The following is a 14,245-nucleotide window of genomic DNA, read 5'->3' on the forward strand; positions in this document are numbered from 1 at the left end:
AACCCAGGGTTGATTTTGGAAATCCATCTTACAAGTGAACCAGTGCTCCGGTACAGCCATGTGGTTAGTGCATTGTCTGCTTGTCTACATAACAATAGTGAAGTTGATGTTCACGCCTTCTGACCTGATCAAAGGCTTTCTCACTCTAATTCATCTTAAACCGCAGGTACAGCCTTGCATGAAAGGTGGAGCTTAGAACATTCCTTTATTTTTACCTGTTATACTTCACCATTTTGGTTGCTACTGAAACACATTCCACATTCACACCCCTCTTGAGAGTATAGCCTTCCATTCGCCCCACTTTGCCACAAAAGGTGATGGGGGGTATATATATCTTAATTGTGCCTGTGTACATTTATGTTTCAGTTAGGTCTTGGTTTGTAGAAGAGTTAATGCAGAGTATGTGCTTTAGGGTCTGTTCATTGTTGTACTCATGCAGAGCAGAATTCAATTTGTCACACTGTCAATTTGTAGCAGTGCCTCAAATGCTCAAAATATCATATTGGCAAACAATGATACACAACAGCCTAACTTTGCGTTCTTATAGTTTGGACTTGTTGGTTTATTTTGCACACTTTCTGTTTATTATTTTTAATTCATGCCATGATTGTAATCACTACGATATTTGAGACAATGGCATACAGATATTTGGGAGGTGGCACCTAAGTTCAGCATAAAAAACCATAACTCACACTTTAATTCAGGTACAATTGCTGTCTTCCCTTCAATCCCTCATGAGACCCTAATAAGAACACCAGAAGGCTATGATATAAAGGAATCACCATTTTTTAGATCATCTCTTTCCTGACTGAGATCACTGAAACAACACGTATGGACCCTTTAAGGTCACATCCTCACAAGTTGATATGTGGAGTAATGTAAGAAGCCTCCTAGCACTACACTTTAACATCTAAATTCCATCAATAAAGGAATTTTTTAACAATTCAGGCCTCACATTTTGCAACAGGTGCCGTGTTGCACCTAAGCATAAATATGGAAATCATTCACAAGTTACTGATGACCCAGCGATAAACCCACGAGACCTCACCACTTACCTTGCACACATAGTCTCTTCAATAAACACAAACAGACTTAAACTCAGCTCAACCGAATAATATCGATAAGATGAGCTAATGAGATAGCTGTTCACAATTGAAGATGTTTCAATCGTGAAATGTCTGTGAATGTAGTAGTTATGAGAAATGCATTCACCATACCTTGACTAAGGTATATTAAGAACATGTTCTGCCACAGGCATCAAAACCGAGTTGTGCCTTGGCCCTCGAGAGGCTCTTTTTTATTTAAAAGCCTGCTCAGCGCTGAGCTGTAAACTACTGGCTCAGGTGGGCGCTAGTCTTGATACCAAGAAGTTTCCCCGAGGGCACAACTTTAAAAAGCTAAATAAATTACTTTCCTTGAGATTGACTGACCCTTTGCTAAAAAGAAACATAGCCCCTTTATCCATCTGAAAACAATTATTTGAACACAAACTGAACAGATAGGATTGGAATTCAAACTATAACCAACTTCCCAGTTTGAAGGGATATGAGGCAGTATCTCACGTGATGCATAGGTATCTCAAGCCCCAATCCTACTGTTGTTATGCCCGGATCTGGAAGTGAGGCAGTTCATTTTAAGACTGAGGCTAAATCAGCTTCTGGTATTAGCTGTAATTGAGTCACACCAGGGGGTGGTACTGGAACATAGGACTGGTAGAGTCTGTAAGTGTCCTGGCGCTCTGGAATCTACAAGACATGTTCTGACTCTATGCCCTAAATCAGGACCGCTATATATGACCACCTTTGAGAAATGGGTCTACAGATATAACTGGTGATTCCTTGTGACTGTGGACACATGTTATGACCCTACTGCCTGATTTAAGTGCTTAAGGAGTGACCTGATTGCCGTGGAAAATATGTTATGCTCTATAACACACATGTTCACCATTTGATTTGACTTATTTTAGTTATACACATTTTTTATATATCGATGCCCTTGAGTAGGCTTGTATTTGCTATCTTGTATATTTTGTTTTGATTACTCTTACATAACGTGTGGTTGGTAATTACAGAGATTTGTATTTTGCTATTGGCCAATGAGATTTTTTTAAGGTTACTCAGTTTTATGTTACAGAGGCTACATATTGTAATGTCTTATGACATGATATATGTTTTGCTTACGTCTTTTATGTTTTTTATGTTTCTTCCTTATGTTTGTGCTTATGTTTGTGTAAAGTCCACATTTTGGATTATACCACAATAAAGTAATTATTATAAAGAATAAAATATAAACTTTTCAAATGTTGTTTTTTTAGCTTTTTTAAAAAAAGTGGTCTGCAGTGTGTCTGTTTGAAATGTTCAGCATACTACACTACATTCTACAAACCTGAAATTTGGCATGTAGTCAGGTCCCAACGTTTATACCCTGTAACATGTATAAAACATAACTATAACTTTGTCTAATTTCTTTGGTGGGAAATTTGTGGATATGTGTGAGTGTCTTTTTGAAATATTCAGCACACTTCCCAACATGCTCCACACCTGAAATGAGACATGTGGGGATGTTCCATTGTATGTTCCATTGTATAGACAATGTGAAAAGTATAACATTTGCATTTTTCTAATTTTGTTTGTTTAAGTGGTCTGCAATGCTTAGATATGTGTGTGTGTCTATCTGAAATGTTCAGCATATTTCCTAACATGCTAAAAACCAGAAATGTGCCATGTGGGTAGATTACATGGTGTACACAATACAAAAAATATAAAATATGAATATACTTTTGTCTAAATATTTGGAGGGAAAATATGTGGATATGTGTGTTTGTGTCTTTTGAAACATTTAGCATACTCCCCAACATGCTACAAACCTGAAATTTGACATGAGAGAATGTTCCATGGTATAAACAATGTAAAAAGTATAACATTTGAATTTTTGTCATTTTGTTTTTTAAGTAGTTTGCAATGCTTAGAAATGTATGTGTGCCTGTCTGAAATGTTCAGCATACTTCCCAACATGCTACATACCTGAAATTTGGCATGTGGTAGATTATGTGCCATACACAATGCACAAAGTATAAAATATAGATATACTTGTGTCTAATTTTTTTTTGGGGAGAGGGGAATTTGTGCATATGCGTATGCGTGACTTTTGTGGATATGCGTATGCGTAACTTTTCAAAATATTCAGCATACTTCCCAACATGCTCCAAACCTAAAATTTGACATGGGGGAATGTTTCATGGTGTAGACAATGAAAAATGTGTTAACTATAAGTATAACTTGGTCTATTTTATTATGGGGTGGGGGATTTGTGATATGTGTGTGTGTGTGTGTGTGCTTGATATGTTAAGCATACTTCTTAACATGCAACAAACTGATATTTGGCATGTCGGTAGGTTCCATGGTCTACACAATGTAAAAAGTATAAAATATACATTGTTCTAATTGTGTGTTTTTAAAAGTGTTTTTAAGTGCTCTGCAATGCTTGGATATGTGTGTGTGTGTGTCTGTTCAAAATGTTCAGCATGCTTCCCAACATGCTACAAACCAGACATTTGGCATGTGGGTAAGTTCCATGGCGTACACCATGCAAAAGGTATAACATATAAATATACCTTTGTCATTATTTTTTGGTGGGGATTTGTGGACATGTGTGTATGTGTGTTCAAAATGTTCAGCATACTTCCCAACATGCTACAACCCTGACATTTGGCATGTGTGTAGTGTTCATGGTGTAGACAATGTAAAAAGTATAAAACATACATTTTTCTGATTGTGTGTTTTTTAAAGTGTTTTTTAAAGTGTTCTGCAAGGCTGGGATATGTGTGTGCCTGTCTGTTCAAAATGTTCAACATACTTCCCAACATGCTACAAACCAGACATTTGGTATGTGGGTAGGTTCCACGGTGTAGACAATGTAAAAATTATAAAATAGAAATATAACTTACTCTATTTCTTCTTTATTACTAGGAATTACTGTGTGAAGCACACATACACCTGCTAATCTATCTATTTCATTGAATCTCATCGGTTTTTACTAGTGCAATTTAAGCATAACATGTCTTTAACAAAGTTTTTTCAGTGAATTTCATGGGTTTTTATCAGTTCACCATAATTTGCTACAACTAACTAATATCATATGGACCCCAATATAGCAACATGTGTTTCCGATTTAGAAAGTTTCACCTTCAAACCTGCCCTTGCCCACCTTCTAGCATAATTTTTAACTGTTATATCCACTGTTTGCTACTTTTTCCACTGCTTACTTAATATTCCTTAAACCCAAATGTAGTCACTAAACTGGAACACTATCAACAGTTTGAATATTCCAGCCGGTATCTAACTACACCCATAATACTACAATACTACTTTTAAAAGTCAAAATATTTAGAATACGCCAACAGGTATCTAACTGCTTTAACAAATACCATTCATTGCACTACACTTCAAATATACCATCACAATTCTTCTTAATACAACATTTCTTCTAACATCAAATATACTTAGAATACACCAACAGGCATCTAAGCACGTTAATCATTCCCTTTAGTACAACACACTTCAAACAAACATATTATAAAACTTACACTTACATAAATAGTATTTTTTTTTAAATTCTGTATGGATGTTTTTTCCCAATGACCCACTGATTATTTTATGTCAATACAACAACAGTGTAGCACACACCAATGTTGTGCCAAACATAGTACATAGAATGTACTGTTTATGATGGTTTAAAAAGTGCACGAATATGTGAAACTAAATGCAATTAAACATTTTAAACTATCCTGCTTAACATATTATTATATGGGTTTTTTTTCGCAGAGAAAGAACCAGAGATGTCTCCTTCATCACCATCTGCAACTAATTAACCCAACCAAATGTAATCCCATTTCTTATGTTTACAAAGAATCAAATATGCATTCTATAACCACTACCCACAATTGTACTTCTATTCAACACGACCTGATGAGACCTTGCACGTCAGTGGGCGGCACCTGCAGCGATCTGAATCCTATGAGAAATGGACACTCACCACCATGTACTTGCTGCAAAGTTGTCATGAGTTTGCTGCTGACTTTGCTGCGATGCACAAACTTTCATTTACTCTTTCAGACACAACAATTCAGCACCCTATTGTGCCTCTTATCGTAAGAATGCCAAACCCCAAAATACAGAGACGAGAATGTAACCAGCACCTTATTTAAGGCAACCTTACAAACTAACATGCTTTGATCAGAGTCCCCAAGTACCGACGCTAATGGGGGCCTTGTGATGTGAGTGTATAGTAACAGCAGATAACATTGTCCAAGAACTGAAATAGGCTAATGCCATCTTTGCCACAATTGAAAATGCTAATCACATGGAATGATTAGCACTAAATATGAGTACCATTTATAAATCTTAAATCATCCAACATCCTAAAAAAAGAAGCAAATCTGTTGTGGACCTGATGAATCTAAGATGGCACTTTAAAACAACAGGTGCACTAATATCATCGTTAACTAAGCTGGAATTGCCAGAAGAGCCACATAAACAGTTAAGTGTTTTAATGTTTCCACTTGAGCATTAAAGAGTCTACATTTGTTGTTTCCTGTGTCCACTCCATATTTACATAAGGTGGTTTGTATATGTAGTATATTTAATCACAATCTAAGGAAAACGTTTCTATGTCTTGCACTCAGAAACATTTCAAGGTATGACGGTGTCACATTGGGCATCTCTAAGAGGTTTTTTGAAAGCAAGTACTTTGAAGATAGCTCCTTTTGATTCTGTGTCTCCCAAATTTGACAAAATTGCATTGCATTTTTCTAGCCACATATTCAAAGACCAATCCGGAATTGCAGCTTTGTTTTCCAATAGAATCTTAAATTGGGGTGGACAGACAGGTGTGTGCAGTTTGCCGAAAAGAAGTAGAGATTTTCAGACCACCCTTACTTGTAAAAGACAGCAGACCTGAATCCCGAGACATGGGATCCTTTAAGACGAGGTAGCAATAGTTAGAGATGGATGGAGATGCAGAACTTACTCGTACATCAATAATGAAAACGACTCAAGAAGTTGGCAAAACTCAGTACTGTTTTATTTGCAATTATCTAAAACAGGGAACACAAGGTACATCATCGGAAGTTGTACAAGCAATCTCAATGTGTTACATGAAAAAACACATATGTATAGTAAGAACTCATCATCATTGACGTCACACTAAGTGGCAAACTAAGAAAAGCTATTTGTGGATGTGATAGGCTTACAAGGAACATCGAGTTATACTTTCCATACTGATGGGGGTTGTGATTGGGTCTCTAAGATCAGGTGGACAACTAAGCCCTCCTCTAGTGCAAGTCATCTTCATCACCATAAAATACACGCCGATTTATTGGTTACACAAACTATAGGGCTCTCTGATACGTGGCCCTCTACAATTGGTTGGCACACTTGTACCCTTCTGGAATATTCAACTTGCTAGCAGCACACAATCTGGTTACCCCAGGTGCTGCCCAGGTGCTGGGGGGTGGCCTGGTCATGACTCTTGACACAATTAGCCCAACATCTATCATCACTCCTGCGGTCTGTCATTCAAGGAAGGCTTTGAACTTGGCCTTGTAGGGGCTCATTGTGCCTGAGAATTAAAGGGACTGTGGCCTGGTCTTATCTTCTGGTTTCAGAGTGGCACGACCCAAAGTCTATTTCTGACCATGTGACTGGAGACCACGTTTTTAAGCCTTTCTTTGCATAAAATACTATTAAACGATGAATTCTTGCCACCTTCAGTGTTTTTCCATTTCACCTCAAACAGAATTTTGTTTCTTTCTCATGTTCATATAGCTTCTTGACAGAAAACCAGGCTCACAGTGGCCCCAACTCTTTGTGATGGGTCAGCCAGCCTTTCTTGGATTCTCCTTTACCATCAGTTATTTTCCAACTTCGCTACACTCAAGCCCTTTCGATTCACTGGGTTCAAATTTGCTAAAGTGCATTGTGGAACATAGAGATTCTATAAATTCCTATGTATACACATTGGTGCATCGCCACAATCTATTTACTACGTAGCCAGCCTCAGGATTACTTAATTTACTTGAGTTACAGCATCTGTACAGTTGTAAAATGACTTTGTATTTTCTTTAATGTTTTTTGACACAAACATCCTCATTTCAATCCATAATTGTTGCTTAACTTCGACACCTCCTCTTAAGAACTTATTGAATTTCTATGTTTTTTTGTCTTCTGCGTCTTTTCCGGGTGCATCTGTTCTGCTTCGCATGACGTCACCAGTCTTTTTTCTTGTTCGTTTTCATACTTCTTCCGGGACTATCTCCAGAAGACCATTATTTCTTCGTGAATGCATACAGTGTCAAGGATACCTTGGTCCTCATTATAAGAATCGTGGGAAAAATGCAGTCATTACCGGCATGGTGCAATTAGCGTGTCCGTGTACCCTTGACAGCGCAAATAGCGGCTGATTACGAGAGCGTGAGCTGCACCACCATGCAGCTAAAAAACCCCAAACCCCCAATAGCGCCATCACAGACCCGCCGATACCGCCTCCGCCCAGGAGCAAACCCTTAATAACGGACCAGGCAACACCATCATGCAAATACCGGGTTCGTAATACCAGACCCAGAAGTAACATCATCACGCCGGAACGGGAAATGCGCCGGTGGCCATCGTAAAAAACACAATCCATTGCAAACCACTTGTGGGGAGCAGGCTTAATCACCCCATCATGTCCAAGGCTACCTGTTAGTCCACCCCCCGCATGCGCAAGAAGCGCTTCTCCGACAAAGAGCTTAATATGCTGGCGGACACGCTGGTAGGCCATGCGGATGAGGTGTTTGGCAATAACCTCAAACGCGAAGCACAGCTGAGCAAAAAGCAAATATGGGAGGAGGTGGTACGGAAGGTGACTGCGGTTGTCACCACCACCCGCACGGTGAAGGACTGCAAAAAAAGGTGGGACGATCTACGTCTCTGGGTGCGCAACATACTTGCAGCCAACCGCAGGGAGGCCATGGCTACAGGTGGTGGGGACCACTCACCCACCAAATTGATGAGATGGGAGGAGACGTGCAGCACCATAATCAACATGGAATCGATCGAGGGCTTTGGAGAAATGGAGACAGGAGTGCCGACTTTCGGGAGAGTCCCCACAAACCCCAGAGAACCAAAGCATGGCGTAGCACAACAGATGTGAAAGTAAACCAAGCCAGTGCATGGTCCATCACACACACATATTCAGATACATGTCCAGATGGTGGGCCAAACCCTGACACAATGAAATGCATGCTGCGTGCCAATCCCATTACCAACAGACACCCAACACACAGGGATCAATCACGTCACACATCACGCAAACCGCAATACAATTGTATGCCACCAAGTACACATCAGTCCAGTAAGGAGACTCCACGGCGTATGCCAATATGGCCGTCCCACATTGCAAGTACCCTGAGCGTCACATCTACAAGAAAGCAATGCATGAAATGTGAAATACTGAACAGCACCAAATCATGCATCTTGCATGTACCACCATCACTGATACCCTGCATCTCTTGTTCCCCCACAGGCACAGATGCAGAAAGTGAAGGCCGGGAGTCTGCCCCAAAGGCCAGAACATCCTCAAAGGGATCCAGGGACAGACATGAAGGCACTGGAAATTCCACCTCCAGGGCAACACCAATGCCCAGAGTGCAACTCAGGCCAGCAGAACAGGCCACGCCAGCACAGAAGGAGACAACACCAGCCGACAACACAGCCACTATGGAGTTGGCAACTCCTGCAGAGGGTGATGGAAAGCAGTCAGCTGCCACAAGTTCCATAGGGGAGGTAGAACCCATTGCTAGCCTCAGCAACGTGGAGGGCCAAGCTGAAGAACTCGTGGATATGGAAAACAACTTCCATGTAGTATGTCCCCATACACCGAGCCCCCAGACCTTCCCCATGCACTCCACACAGGGCACACCAGCATGCCCCATGCAGGAACATGCCATTGAACTGGGGAGTCCGCAACTGTCAACCACATCAGAGGGCAGACCAGCAATGGCCCACCCTGCCACTGCACCATCCACCTTCACAGCCCCCACCAACATGGAGGCCCACCTGATGAGGGTTGAGGCCCGCCAGGACACTATGATTGAACTGGTCCGGCAGTATGTGGCGGAGGGGGAACAGACCCGCCATGAGATCCGGGAGGCAAATGTGGCTTCTATAATGGCCATGAACACCAACATCATTGTCATCAGAGACAGTTTAACAGCGGTTTCACAGGTCCTTGGCAGGATTCTAGAGCATATGCAGCAGCAACAACCTGTGCCGGTGGTCGCACAGCCATCCACCTCCACCCCATCCACCACACCTGCCAGCTCGACTCCCTCAAATCCTGTGCGCATGACGAGGCGCAGCGCACGCCACACAGACATGCTGCCCCCAGAGCCGAAGAGAGGCCGGAAATAGCAGGACCACCCTGCATGTGCTGACTGCCACCTTGCTAAACTCACGAATGGCACATTGTGTGTGGGATGACAATGGCTGTGGGGGGGAGGTGGTGTTGGGGGTGGTATGGGATGTGGGGGGGTATGGGGTGTTGAGGGGTATGGGGTGTTGGGGGGTATGGGGTGTTGGGGGTGTTGGGGGAGGGGAGGGTGTGTGTCAGGTGGATGGTTCAAGCACAATATTGTTAATTTTCAAATACACCCGTTGTGTTCAAAATAATTTCATGACTGGACATTATTCATTTTGTATGTGTTTTTTCGATTCATGACAGTGCACAGTGCTTAACTCCCCACACACCCTGTGTTCATATCCACACGATCCCAGTGCCCAGTGCAGTGCTAACACAGACCCATCAGCATCCCGGTGGTTCAGAAGAAATTGTCAATCAGTGATTGGCGCACTGCACGGCCATCCTGTGTATCGCGAACTAGCAGGGGTGCTGCTCCTCCACCATCATCCTCATCATCATCCTCACCCGGTGCATGCAGGTCAAAGTCAGGTGGCAGTGGTACGTTTCTACGGATGCACATGTTGTGCAGCATGGCACAGACCATGGTGATCTTTCCCGCCTTCTCAAGCCTGTAAATGAGTGCTCCACCAGACCTGCTGAGACAGCGGAACCGTGCCTTCAATAGGCCAAAGGTCTGCTCAATCACAACACGGGTACCGGTATGAACCCGATTGTACTCCTCTTTGTGCCTGTTCTGCGGGTTCCATACAGGGGTAAGTAGCCACGGCTTCAAGGGATAGCCACCATCACCTGAATGGGGACACAATGAGGTATGTGTTAGTCGACATCTGACCTGACACCTTTAGTGATCACTGCCATGTCAGCAGCTATTCGGTGTTGACATGCACATGTCCCCGGATGCATGCACGCAAGTTCATTTGACACTATGGGCCTCATTACGAGTCAGGCGTTAAGGGGTTTACAGCGCCGTAAACGGCACCGACCCTTAACGCTGGCGTTAAAATCCATGGCGCTAAGGGACCTTGGAGATAATTACGGCACCGTAATTTACGATGGCGTAATTATCTCCTTCCCCACTCCCATTATGCCCTATGGGGCAAAAATGGGAATGGGGAAGGGTAAATGGGAAATGGGGATTTACCGCCCCACTCACCTTGGAATGGGGCGGTAAATCCGCCAACCCCCATGGCGTAAACATAGTTTACGCCGTGGCGGTAAAGGTACGACCCAGGCGGTAACTTACCGCCTGGGTCATAATGAGGCACTATGTGTACTGTACTATGGTCTGCTGGTGTGGATTGTGTTGTCCAGATGATGCAGGGCGTTCACATGTGTGCTGATGCAGATGTACTGTGGATGCGGAACAATGTTTTAACACCCATGTTGGTGATGTGTGGTACTCTGTACGTGTTCCCAATTGCAGCATTGCCACAGGTGTGATAATTTCTGGGCATCCATCGCCACCCAATCTCACCCAGGTGGAGTATGCATCCCCCCCAGTCTCACCCAGGTGGAGTATGTATCCCTCCCAATCTCCAATCTCATCTAGGTGGAGTATGCATCCCCCCATCTTACCCAGGTGGAGTATGCTTTCCCCCAATCTCACCCAGGTGGAGTATGCACCCCCCAATCTCACCCAGGTAGAGTAGGCACCCACCCGGTCTCTCCCTCCACTGCACTGCCATGAGCCTGTCAGGCAACTTACCAAGCAGCCAGGCACGTCATCCAGCATATCGCTCCATGTAACGGGTTAGCGAGGAGTTACGCATCACCATGGCATCATGTGTGGATCCAGGATATCGGGCACAACAATGTGTGATCATCTTGCTGGAGTCACATACCATCAGCACATTGATGGAGTGGTATTGCTTGTGATTGCGGTACAACACCTCATTGGCATGAGGAACCACCAATTCTACATGGGTGCAGTCGAGGGCACCAACGCAATTGGGCTTGCCTGCCAGTGCATGGAAGCCTACTTTAGTGTCAGTGAGCTCCTGGCCAGTCCGTGGTAGGGTTATGTGGGTGTTTGCATGCTTCAGGAGGGCATCCAGCACTTGGGTCAGCATGCGTGAAAAGAGTGGTTGTGATATGCCATGCAGCTGTCCCACTGTGTGCTGGTAGGTGCCTGTGGCCAGGAAGTGGAGCAGAGACACTACCTTCAGTAGACGGGGGATGGCAGTGCGGATTTCTATCAGGCTGACAATGTCATTGTGTATCTTGTCCACTGTGGAGGTGATGGTGTCCCGGTCCAAACGGTACAGGGTGTGGATCTGCACAGGGGTTAGGTTGAATTGACTGGCTCAGACGTCAGATGCAAGGGATTGGTGGCTGCCTACGTGGTAGCACTGGCTACACTGGTGGGACTTGCTGGGCTTGTCTCACCCTCCTTCTCCTCCTGCATCTCCTCTGTGCTGCCTGTTGTTGTTGTAGTTGTTGTTGCTGTTGTAGCAGTGCAGGCATGTCCTCCAGCCCCAGGATTGCTACAGCAAGTGGGATCATTTTGGTGTTGGAAGGGGTGTGGTGTGTGGGTGTGCTCCTTTTGTGCTGGGTCAGGATCCATTAGCTCCACCTGTGGTATTGAGTGCACCTGTGGCAGTTGGATGCACAGCTATTTATGGGTGGTCCGTGATGCCTGTAGTAGCGCCATCATCCAGGCCCTATTTAACACCTTTGGGATGCCGATAGGTGCATGCCAGCCTTACTTGTGATGTCCTCCTGTTAGCAGCATCCCAATATTGCCGCCGTCAAGGGCATGACGGTAAGTAGGGGCATGGTACAGGCGGTGGCGGTAATGCTGGGTTTTGAGGCTCGTAATGGCCCAGACTGGTACTCGATGCCGGTATTACCATTCTGACTTCCTTTTTTAATTTCCTCCATGCTCGTAATGAGGCCCCTTGTCTCAAGAATTCTTTGCGGTATAGGCATCCTCTCTGATACTGCACGTGTCTCAATTTCCGGTTCCCACCATCCCAACATGTAGGCATCATGGGGGCAGAGCTTCTGGTAGGGTATTTTGCTCCTCCTCTTCAGACCGTTCTCATGTCTAATCACTGCCATAGGTACGGCATTTGGTAGGTGCAGAATCCGTCTCCAAAACCTTCCCTCAAGGCGATCCCATATTTCCCATGACAATCTGAGACTGGCTTCAGCTGCTTAAGTGATGGCTGGTGTCACCTTCTGATTATAGAAGTGTACGATCAGCAGGAGCAAGAATTTTCCATATTTCCAACCAATTAGGATGCCCTGAGCGGTTAGTTGTTTAATTTTGCTCTCTAGATGCTCTTTCCACATTGTTTCACATGGATTGCAATTATCATTGCACCTAGATATATTATAGATGGTACCGGCCTGATTTTGTGATTGTATACAGTCCATCTCAAGGTCTTCGATTTTTGACTACCACTTTTCTCCAAGATTAGTATTTCGGACTTACTAGCATTGATGTGTAAGCCATTTCTTTCAACATACTGTTGGAGCGTGTCTAATTTCCTCTTTGGGCCTCGCTGGGTTCTATCTAGAATGACAAATCATCTGCATACAGGAGCCACCCTGTCATGCACCCATTGATCTTTGGAGAGCAAGAAGTTGGAGGATACATGAGATCATGCAGGTCAGCAATGAAGAAGTTAAATAATGTGGCATCCAAGGAGCATCCCATAAATGTCAGGATGCTCTTTCTCATATGCCCTTCTGTGTCAAGTCTAATTTGCAGTGTCGTCCCCGTGTACAAGTCTTTAATGGCTAACAGTAAGTCTTCTAGGCACTGCAATGTTATCAATTTCTCCCAAAGTCGCTCTCTGGCGATGCTGTCAAAAGTGTTTTCCATGTCGATACATGCTAGGTAGATCTTACAGCCACCCCTTAGTGCCTTCACCTTTAAAAGGCTCATTAGGAGCAGGTTTAGATTATAACCTACTCCCTTGACAAAGCCCATTTGACGGATATCAAAGGCTCCTGACTCCTTCACCCACTCATTCAGCTGTTTCAGTAAAACTAGCAAAAATATTGCTCAAAACCTCTAGAAGGACGATTGGGCGATAGTTTTTAGGATCCGCCCAATTGCCTTTCTTAAAAATTGGAATCACCACACATTGTTTCCATGAGGCTGGGACCTGACCCCTCAGCGCAATCCTTTTAAACAAAAAAGTTGCCCCATGCTTCCGGGGCAGTATTTAGTATTTTGTTTGTCAGGCCATCAGAACCTGAAGCTTGAGAACGGAAGGCTTTCATTATTATGGACAAGATTTCCTCTTTGTCAAAGATGATGTTCCATTGTTTGCCTTTGTCAGTCAAGAGTACTTCCCCCTGTTGAGTGGTGTTGCTAAATAGATTTCCAAAGTAGGTCACCCACGAGATTTCAGATATGGAGTTTAGTTGAAAAGGACAGCTAGTGAATTTTCCACCAGTGAGGAGCTGCCACAAATTCCTTGTGTTCTGCGAACCCAAGGCTTGTAGCATTACTTCTGCATCCTTTTGGTACATTATCGATCTATGTGTGGTGATCGAATTTCTGTATTTCTGTTTCGTTTTTTTAATCAGTTGGCCCCTCACAATCGATGGAACATCTAGAAGATCTCTGAGGTCCTTTTGAAGAAGAAGTTTTTGAGCGCTGATTACTCCATCGAAAGAATGTTTAAGTTTAAAATGGGGTCTACTGCCCCTATTGAGTTCTGCTCTGAATACTGTCAGCAGACATTCGTACTGCAACCCTCTTCCATTGAATGCTTGCCAGCATAGTAACTTGTCAGTTTTCTGCGGGACCTCATGAGGCTTGATGCACAAT

This window comes from Ambystoma mexicanum, chromosome 5p (genome assembly GCF_040938575.1).
Source record: "Ambystoma mexicanum isolate Mex_15411 chromosome 5p, UKY_AmexF1_1, whole genome shotgun sequence".
NCBI lineage: Eukaryota > Metazoa > Chordata > Amphibia > Caudata > Ambystomatidae > Ambystoma > Ambystoma mexicanum.